Here is a 10,072-nt window from a genome sequence, read left to right as displayed (position 1 = left end):
GTATGGGCCACTGGTGATTTGCAGCTTCATCACATCAATGTGCCTGCTCACGAATCATGTCTCCTGCAGAGTTTTTTGATGAAACACCAAATCACCCAAGTGACTCAACCCCCTCTACAGCCCAGATTTTGTGACCTGAGACTTCTAGCTTTTCCCAAAACTAAAATCACTTCTGAAAGGGAAGAAATTTCACCTTGGCCAGTGTGGCTCAGTGGATTGTATGCCAGCCTGTGAACCAAAGGGTAGCTGGTTCAGTTCTCAGTCAGGGCACATGCTTGGGTTGTGGGCCAGGTCCCCAGTTGGGGACATACAAAAAGCAACCACACATTGATGTTTCTTGCCCTCCCTTTCTCCCTCCCTTCCCCTCTCTCTAAAAATAAATATATAAAATCTTTTGAAAACAAAAGAAAGGGAAGAGATTTCAGACTATCAATGAGATTTAGGAAAATACAATGGGGCAGTTGATGGCAATTGGGAGAACTATGTGAGGTTCCAAGGTGCCTACTTTGAACGGGACAGAGGCATCATTGTCCTACGTACAATGTTTCTTGTGTCTTATATCTTCTTCAATAAATGTCTTTATTTTTCATATTACATGGCTGGATAACTTTTGGACAAAACTTGTATGTTTATAATGTATATATAGAGATAATATAAATGCCTATAATGTATATAACATGTTTATCCTATATATATTTACAGAATATGTGTGTACTTATGTAAACATATGTGTATTTATGTGTTTATATGTGCATGTGTGTGTACAGGGTCTGGCACAAATAATGCCTTCTTTTTTTTATTACAAAATCATAAGCATGTAATTCTGTAACATATCACACTCAAGCACACCATATGATATTTTAGGTGAAATGTTCAAATCAAAACTGTAACTTATTACACCCATATTATTATCCTACCAACCATATTCAAGCAGGTGTTGCTTCTGTTGGAATATAGGTGTTGCTTCTGCTGGAATGTATATATATACACACACATACAGAGAAAAGACTGACAGGAAATAGGAAACGTACCAAAGAGTTATAGAGTTATTGCGATGTCTTTTGGATTGTGAAATTATGAGTTGATTTTTCTTTATGTTCCAAATTTTCAAGAATGAGTGCATGTTATTTTTATAATAAAAATATTATTAATTTTCAAAACACTCCTGAAACCACCATGAAAAACAATGGTACAAAGCCAAGCTCTGGGTACAGCTACCCCAGACTTGCGCCCTTGTCATGTGAGCATTTGTATATGTACCCAAATGTGTTTCTTTTTAATGTCAGAATTTAGCAAAGCAGATTAGAGCCTCATCTTTGCAAAGCCAGTTCCACTTGCTCAAGGAGAATGTTCCTGTTTATGCTGCAGGCAAAACAACTAGTTTATTTTATTTTATTTTTTTTAAACTTCAGGTCTATTGCAAAAATGAGCCATCTGCAGCAGCTGTGGAGTTTTTCCCACCCTAATAGCACCTTTCATACTGAACTCTTGGGCTTTTCCAGGCTCTTTTGACAGCTGCAGAATGATTATATACACTTTTAAATATAAACCGGTGTAAGATGCTATACTTGGACACCTTGCATATGCATGTAGTGTGGGACATTAAAAAATGATAGTAAAGTGAGCCATGCGGTTTGGTTTGTAGAGGGCATCCTTGAAGACCACCTCTGCTGAGCAATGCTTGGTTTTGGTAACTTGGCCTCATGGCATAACTTCATTACTTCAGGAATGAGTGGAACGTCCCCTCCATCAACACTTTCTGGAAATATGTTAGAATGTTGTGCATATCGTAGGTATGCAGGAAACTTTATTTTAATAAATATGAGAGTAAATACTCGGTTAGGGTAATTCATTCCTCTGTGTGCCTGGAGGACCCACCTTCAGAGCTGTCCACCCGCACTGGCGAGGAGCAGCGCACATGTACCTGCTTGATGGAAGGAGCAGGACACCCGGCGTCCTGAAAATCCAAGGATAAGCCCAAGGATGCCCTTGATATTTTTAGCAACCCAAGGATTATCAGTTCTTCCCCATCAATGAAAGCAAACATTTGCCATTACTGGTGTGATTTTATTTATATCACATGTTTATGGTTGCCCTGTTAGATCTGCTCCTTCTAAACGTTATGAGGGAAGGCTTGCTCCAGTCTGATAACTATAGCAGGAAAGAAACTTGCTGAAAATTTTGTGTCAAAGCCGGTTCCAGGCAGTCCTCCACGTAGGCCCCAGGCCTTCTCCCGGTAGAATCATTTTCCTGATGTTGTATGTCCCCACTCCCCCTGCCTCCTTTGGCAGGCTTCCTTTTGATGGAGGAAAGCTGGAAGTAACTCCTGTTCATTTTGCTTGGCTTGTCAGGGTCACTATGTACAATTACACATCATCCAGCCGCAGAGGGGCACACAGAGCCTCCCGCTCCGGATCAGCTGGAGAAATACGTAAGGTGCCTAAAGTTTCAACCCTAAGCTCCTCCATTGGCTCGCCACTTCCTTGTCATAGTGAAACATATCGTTGACAGTCCACAAAAGTATCCCTTCTGGCTGTTCTTTGTCTAAACTTAATATTTCCTGTATTAAGTCTTATAAGAATCATCACAAGGAAGGCTGAATGCTAAAGAATTCAGAATCAATTAAGACTCCACCAGGAAATCAAAACCTTCTGTTAAGCTGTAAAATGCTCTGGGATGAATTGGTGTCACCTGATAATATTGCACCAGGAATGTATTGTAAAGCCTGATACTCAAGGCCAAGTGTCTCTTTCCACAAAAGCTACAGTCCCCTCACCACCTGAGGTTTATCAGCACTGGAAGAATAGAAATAATGAGTGATTATTATAGCACCTTCAATGCTGGTTCTTTTCTTTAATATTAATAGAAAAAATTATTCATCCTTGTGACTACCTTCACTGCTCTTAGAGAGAGATTTGCAGTGACGGTGAGAAGGCAGGGCTGTCCTCTGGTCTGTCTGATAGTGGGGTTCTTTTTAAAGGATAATTCCAAGATTAGTAGCCACAGACTAACACAGGATTTCAGATGGCAAAGAGCAGGGCAACTCACAGTGGCTGAACACAAGGTCAAAGTCCTGATGGACAGTCACAGAAGGCGGGTCCCAGATAACGAGAAAATATTTACCTTTAAACCAATAGGTGAGCAGAACAAAGAAATTCTCACAGAAAAATAAAAATTTGCCATTCAGATTCCTAATAGGCCACAAAAGTTTTGCTAAAAAGACTGAGGACCAGTTTACTTCCATGTGCTTCCCCATCTAAAAAGTTCTAGAAGAGACAATTTGAGGGGCAGTGATGAAGCAGGTAACACAATTCCGCGTATTCCCAGATTTAGAAATTCTGAAACACAAACAGATAATGTCATGAAAAAATGCACTTTAATTTCAAAAAGGATAGTCAACACTTCTTCCTTCATCATTTCTTGATCATTGCTTTTGTGTTCTTTTTCACGTGATGTTTAGACATGGGACCTCAAGGTCCCTTCGACATACTAGACTGAAGAATATGAGCCAGGCATTAGCGGCCCAGAGGCTGTGATTGCTAAACGCTTGTCCATGTTTCCTGTACTGAGGCCCTTTGTTAGCCTGGCTTGAGTGTTGCAGGGGATGGGGTGGGAGCTGCTTTTGCTTTATGCGCCAGACCTCATTTTTATTCCCACTTCTGGGAAGGCTATTTGGCTCATATGAAACTTTGCTGGGCTTTGTTAATGGAGCAGACTCGTTGTTTGGGACTGATAGGTAATTTTTGTGGTATATAGATGGTTAATTCAATTGCTACGGATGTTGAACTCATACATGGTCAGTTTGCTGTGTGCTCACACGGTGTATATTCACCAAGCACACTGCAGAAATACTTACCTACTCTCAACGCCACATGCAAGCTGTTAGCAATCTTCTTTACATTACCTGAGGCCCACTCCATCACCCCTTTCACTTAACATGATAGATTGCAGGACGTAATATAGAAAAATGTAGTGTGTGTGGCATATAAACTCACAGTGCATATCGGATTTAATATATAATGCACAGAAGCCACTCTATAATACATAGTCAAAAAGGCTGCAAGCTGCTGTATTGATGCAGTGCCCAGTTCAGGAGAATAAGGCAGGTTTCCATTGCCAGAAAAGAGCACAGTATTCAATTTCTCATCCAGTATAGAATATAAATAAAACATGGTGTACGGTAATACCCAACTGCATGAAATGATTTCCCTTAGTACATAAACTTATAGCACCCCAGTCTTTGCTTCGAGTTGAATTTTCCCAGTTCTCTCAGATGACAATAGGGAATTATATGACCTTCTACAGCAAGAACTTCCCACTTAACAGATTCTAGGGCTCCGCTGGGCCTCACGCTAATGGACAGCCATTAACCATCTTGGAGCTCCCTAGAATTCCCTGGGGCTTTGCAAGCTGAGCTCCTGGATCTCTCCAGAGTCAGAAGTTGACAGGCAGCTGTCAGTCAATTGGAAATTTCTTAAAGCTATACCCTGTAGCAAATAAAAGTGCTCAGTGTTTATAATGAGAAAAGATTATTGTGCCAACACTAATATGATTTAATAAAAACATTAACCTAGTAGATGTAGCCTTCAAGTCTAGTTATCTACATATAAATGCATCTGTAGAATGCATTTCCTCTTATTTATGGAAAGCTATTGATTCATTTTGTTTTGCAGTTCTTGAGGAGTCAATTTTGCTTCTATAACTGTACTTTGAAATGGGTAGCTCTTGGCTATAGAAGTCTCAATTTATTTCTGTGAAATTCTGTGCAAATTAGACAACCAAAGAAAATATTTTCTAAAGCAAATTTTAAAATATATTAACATTACTGCTAACATACAGGGTTATACGATCTAAAAGGACAAAAGAGGACTAATGTCAGAAACTTCTAAGATTCATGTTATTTTTGTTATTCCTTCATGCTCTGTGTCACTGTTGCTTTTTTTTTTTTTTTTTTGTCTCATTCTCTCTATAATAAGTGTGGTTTGTAAATTTAGGCCTATTGTACATAATCCATTGGTTCAAGTTTGGGTGCTGCTTAAGAGTGAGAATGCAGTAATTTGTTTAGGAAGGAAACTGTCAAGAGTGCTTTCCTCAGGGCTTATGCAGAGACCTCCGTGAATCGTTCTTTCCAGAACAGCTCTTAAGCTGATTCAAAACCAGTCGTGAGGTTTTAGGGAATCCCTGGCTGTGATGGTTAGGAGGGGAATATTAAGTGGACACTGCTATCACTCTTTAATCTAGATGATTAGAGTGGAATGTCTTTCACCTTCCATTTCACAAACCTTTTGTCATCCCTGGCTCTAAAATATAGGAAATAGATATTGGCTGGGAGCAAAGGAATTAAGAGCTGTCCTCTAAAATCTGTGACTTTCACTGACAGAGCAGATGAAGGACAGAAATGAGCACTGAGACCCAGTTGTTATTCTGACTTGTTGCTGAAAACACCAGGCAACAGACCTGCTTAATTAAAGTCGTGGGCTTTTATGGTCAATTCGTAAATTCTAAATGTATCTTTATTTTTTAAAAAAACAAATAATTTCAGACTTACAGAATGTTGCGAGACTAGTACAAATAATTCCTGAATGTCCTTCACCCAAATTATGTGAACTTTTTACCATATTTGCCTTATGATTCTCTCTCTTTTGTATGCTTTTACTCTTACTGTCATTATTAAGTATAGACATACTATTTTTTAATTATTCATTTGTAGTAAGTTGCAGACATCAAGGGCCTTTACTCTTAGATACTTTTATGTGCATAAAGAAAAAGGACTTTTTAAAATAAGCACAGTAAAATGATCAAAATCAAGAAATGAACATTAATAAAATACTATTATCTAATATAGAGACCTTATTCAAAGTTGTTTCAATTGTCCTGATAAAACATACCTTTATTAAAAAGAAAGAGAAATAAATTCTGGTTCAGGATCCAATCAAGGATCCGATGTTGCATTTAGTTATCATGTCTCTTTAGTCTCTCTTAATCTAGAGGAGTTCCTTGCTCTTTATTTTCCATGACCTTGCCGGTTTTGTAGAATGTCCCTCAATATGGGGTTTTCCAGTGTTTTTCTATCATTAGCCAAATACCACTGAAGTGAAATTTTCAAAGGAAAAGTTTGGAGGAAGTTTCTGTTTTTTCTTACAGCATGTGACATTGTCAGAGTCTAGTGTGGAAAGGTGTTGAAATCAGAGCATGAACAATATTAACTGCAATATGAGACAGAAGTAGGGTCACCCAGAAACTTATCTTCATGACTGGGCCTTAGATAATTCCTGACACATACCCCTCCAGATAGCTCACCTTTAAAGCATCACATTGAATTTAGGATTGTGTCAAGACAATAGGTAAAAAACAAAACAAAACAAAACAAAACAAAAACCAGCAAAATCAGCTCCTGAGCATGGGTACCGGAGCTTAGACTTTCCTACGACAATGTATAACTCACAAATGAAAGGCCGTATGCATGTGCTTTTGGTTTCTTGCATCACCTTTCATTATCTTAAGACTGAAAAGTTAATAACCCAGTGTGTAATCATGCCATTATCAGTTTACATTGTAGTAAAGCCCATTCAAATGATGATTACATATGTTAATGAGTGTCGTTATAATGCACTACACAGTACATTACCTTCAATAAATATAATTGTTTATGCACTTTAATGAGGGTGTATAATGCCCCAAAACTAATGGTATTGACTGAATTGTGATTTATTGCTCTAAAACTTTGCCATTAGGAAAGAAAATCTTACAAAACCTTTTATGTTTACCTAACTTTCTTTCACGCCTAAAAGCTGCCCCTCACCTCTCCCTCCCTGCTGCAAGAAGGAAATAGCCCTGAGATGCTTCCACAAGGTTCCCTGTCGATGCTTTTCTCAACCTGAAGAAGCAGGAGGTGGGTTCATTGAAAGGGTTTAATGAAGATCATTATGTTTACCCCTTAGTAAGGTTTAATGCATTATCTGGCAACAAAACTGATACCATGTCAGAATTTTGGCTTCAAATCAAATAACAAGGAATAAAAACATTGTTTGTTAAACTACACCCTGGGAATAGAAAATAAGGCCAGGGACAGCATTTGGCCCCAGGACCTGTATCGGACTACGGAAGGGACAGAACATGATTAAATTGTCTCAGAATGCGCAAGACCTCCAGCTGCGGACAATGAGCGCGGTCGGACTGCATTAGTTAACTCTAATGGCAGGGGCTCTTTCTCTCTTTCCTCGGAATCTTTCTACGGAAAAAAAAGTTTAGTCTCGTCTTGACACTAAAGTTTAAAAAATTCTCATATGTGATAAATAAAACATAGTATTATGTATGATGGATATATTTTTAAAATCAATATCATACTGAAAATAAGGACTAGAGCTCCCAAATGGACTTCATACGACTGTTTATTTCTGCTCTAGTTGTCTTCATGTTTCTGAGCAAGCAGACTCCCTGTAGCTGATGTCCTCTGCAAAAGTTTCATCCGTCAGAGTTCTAGGAATTCCTGGCTCGTACGTACAAACACTGAAGGACTGCTCCTACGCTGAGCCTGAACCAAAGCTCACTTATGCCTGTCGTAACTACGATTTCTTCTCCACCTAAGGAATAAAATCTCCCCCGCGGCATCATCTGGTCCCTGGTTTTAATGTGCATATTAACCAGCTGACTTTCTGCTCATTTTCTATCTAGTGTTTAGCCCAGAATGTGCATCTGAATCGTAAGTAATTTGGGGTATGACCCATGGCTCTCTGTTACCACATCTTTTGGCCCGCAGGTGACACGGATTTCCGGGTGAAAAGCAAGATTCCGGAGGCCCTTTCCCTGAAATCGCTGGAAATGGATTTCTGTCACCTTTGGAGGCTCCTGTTTTATTTATTTATTTTTTCTTGCGTCTCCACAGCATAGTATCTAAAAGGATTTTCAGGAGTCTTTATGAATAAATAAAGCTGTACAACTTAAAGAGAAGATTAATTCATCTAGAAACTCTAAATGCCCAGTAGAAATGACAACAGGGGATCCGTACTGGCATCTTAAAAAGATTTTTTGAACAATAGCATCTTCTTAAAACAGATTCCCAGGATGGAAAGTAATCACTTGAGAAACTTTCCAAGGTCTGCAATGGTGTTCCAAGTAGTTTGAAAGTCAGTAGATTTGAAAAAAAATTGAGATGCAATTTGTGGTAAGATCTAATTAATTTTTTTGCTCCTAAGAATAATTTATTATTTACACTTCTTATTATATATGTATTTTAGCTTCATTAGTCTGCAATGCTGGAAAAAATTATACCTTCAAGTCCTATTTATCAAATTAATGGTGCAATTTCATAGTGACACATTCCAACATTCATTAAACCAAGTACAGTAAAAATGCATTTAAATTAGATTAGTGTGATGTAATAAAGATTCCAGTGTAGGGGGTGATATTCTAGCTGAAGAGAAACACCCAGATTGAGTTGAGAGCAACTTAGAGATAATGCTTCACAATTGATTTTGGCACTGGTTAAGTGAAAGAATAAGCAACGGTGACTCTCTCCTCTAACAGCCTCTGCTTAACTATTGTTATTACCATGACGAGGGAGAGAAGACTGAAAGACATAGCACAGTCCTCCAGCTGAATGCCCAGACTTCGCTCAGCCAAAGGTTCTGGATTGTGACAGATTTGCACCTGATACAAATAAGTACTGTATCCATCCTAGTCATTAATGAGCTTATATTGGTGAACGAAAATACCAGGTACCCTCCAAGTATTATGTTACCATGCACACTAGCTCGTTTGCGATGATTAAGAAGGGACTGTAACCAGTACTGTCTCCCAAGGTGGACACTGGACAAGTCCATGTTAAATGTGGTGGTGTCACATTTGTGAATGTTCTCTCTTAAATACACATAATAAAACACTTAAGTAATACTCTAAAAATGTGTGTGCTTACACAGATATGCCTGTGCTATTATGCTGTGAGGCCCTAGGAGGCTCTGAAATGGCCATTGTCCTGAGTTAAACACAGCACGTAATGCAAATTAGTGCTTAATAAATACTTTCAAGATGATGGGAATTCTTGGAGATTAAGTGAGATAATGTAAGTGAAAGCAGCTGGCATATAAAAGGCATTTACAGTGTCAGCTAAATTGGAATCTGAATCTATAAGACTCGAAGGCTTTGTATAGAAACCCTGGCTCAACTACCGAGCTAGAGACGAGGGCGGTGCTGCTCTGTAAAATACATCCACTAGGTTTTATTGCTTGCTTATTGCGGGCATTTCTTACTCACAGACATATTGTTAGAAGTTAGGAGAAAGCAAGGAGGGGTCCAAAGCGGGCAGTTCGTGGTAGTCCACATGAGCCTAGCTGCCTGCTCTCAGAGCTTGGGGTAGGAGACGGAGTTGCTGGTATGCACTGGCCTTAGTGATGGGGTGAATTGGGAGAAATTGAGCAGAAAACAGACCACAGTCCTCTTCTGGCCTTAGTCAATATCAGCTCACCTGCCATCTTAATGGCAAATCAGCAAGAAGGCTCTGTGAGGAGGTCTCAGGAAAGAAATGAAAGTTAAAGAAGTGAGGGGTGATATGGAGATAACATGAAATGGAGATACCAGCTTTAGGGCATGTACGTGAGTCAAAGACACCAAGAAAAGCACATATTTGAGAAGGCAGAAAAGAGCAAACAGTGATGTTAGAACAAACTGAATCATGGCCAATAATCCGTCTGCAAAACACTCAGAAATGTGATGAGTTGGCAGCTCCCTAGGGATTGTGAGGCAGTGTAGACAACCAATTTGAATAATTGACAGAAAAAAATATTTCTGGCCAACTAGGATTATACAGATTTTCCATTTACAGCTGTCATTTCATCTAACAGAATTGCCAGTCTGCCACTTAATTCAGCTTTCAGAGAATCCAGGAACCCCCGACTCTGGAGTGGGATTCAGTGATAGGGTGATACTATCTGCAGTCTTTACGGGCCTCTGGGTCCTGGACTCTAAATCAACACTTTAAAATAAAGTTGGAAGCCCTGGCTGGTGTGGATCAGTGGATTGAGCACCAGGCTGAGAACCAAAGGGTCATCGGTTCAATTCCCAGTGCAGGGCCTAT

This window comes from Pteronotus mesoamericanus, unplaced genomic scaffold, assembly GCF_021234165.1.
Source record: "Pteronotus mesoamericanus isolate MK-2021 breed Mesoamerican mustached bat unplaced genomic scaffold, CSHL_Meso_final contig_74, whole genome shotgun sequence".
In the NCBI taxonomy this organism is placed as follows: Eukaryota; Metazoa; Chordata; class Mammalia; order Chiroptera; family Mormoopidae; genus Pteronotus; species Pteronotus mesoamericanus.
Note: the sequence above shows the minus strand (reverse complement) of the source record.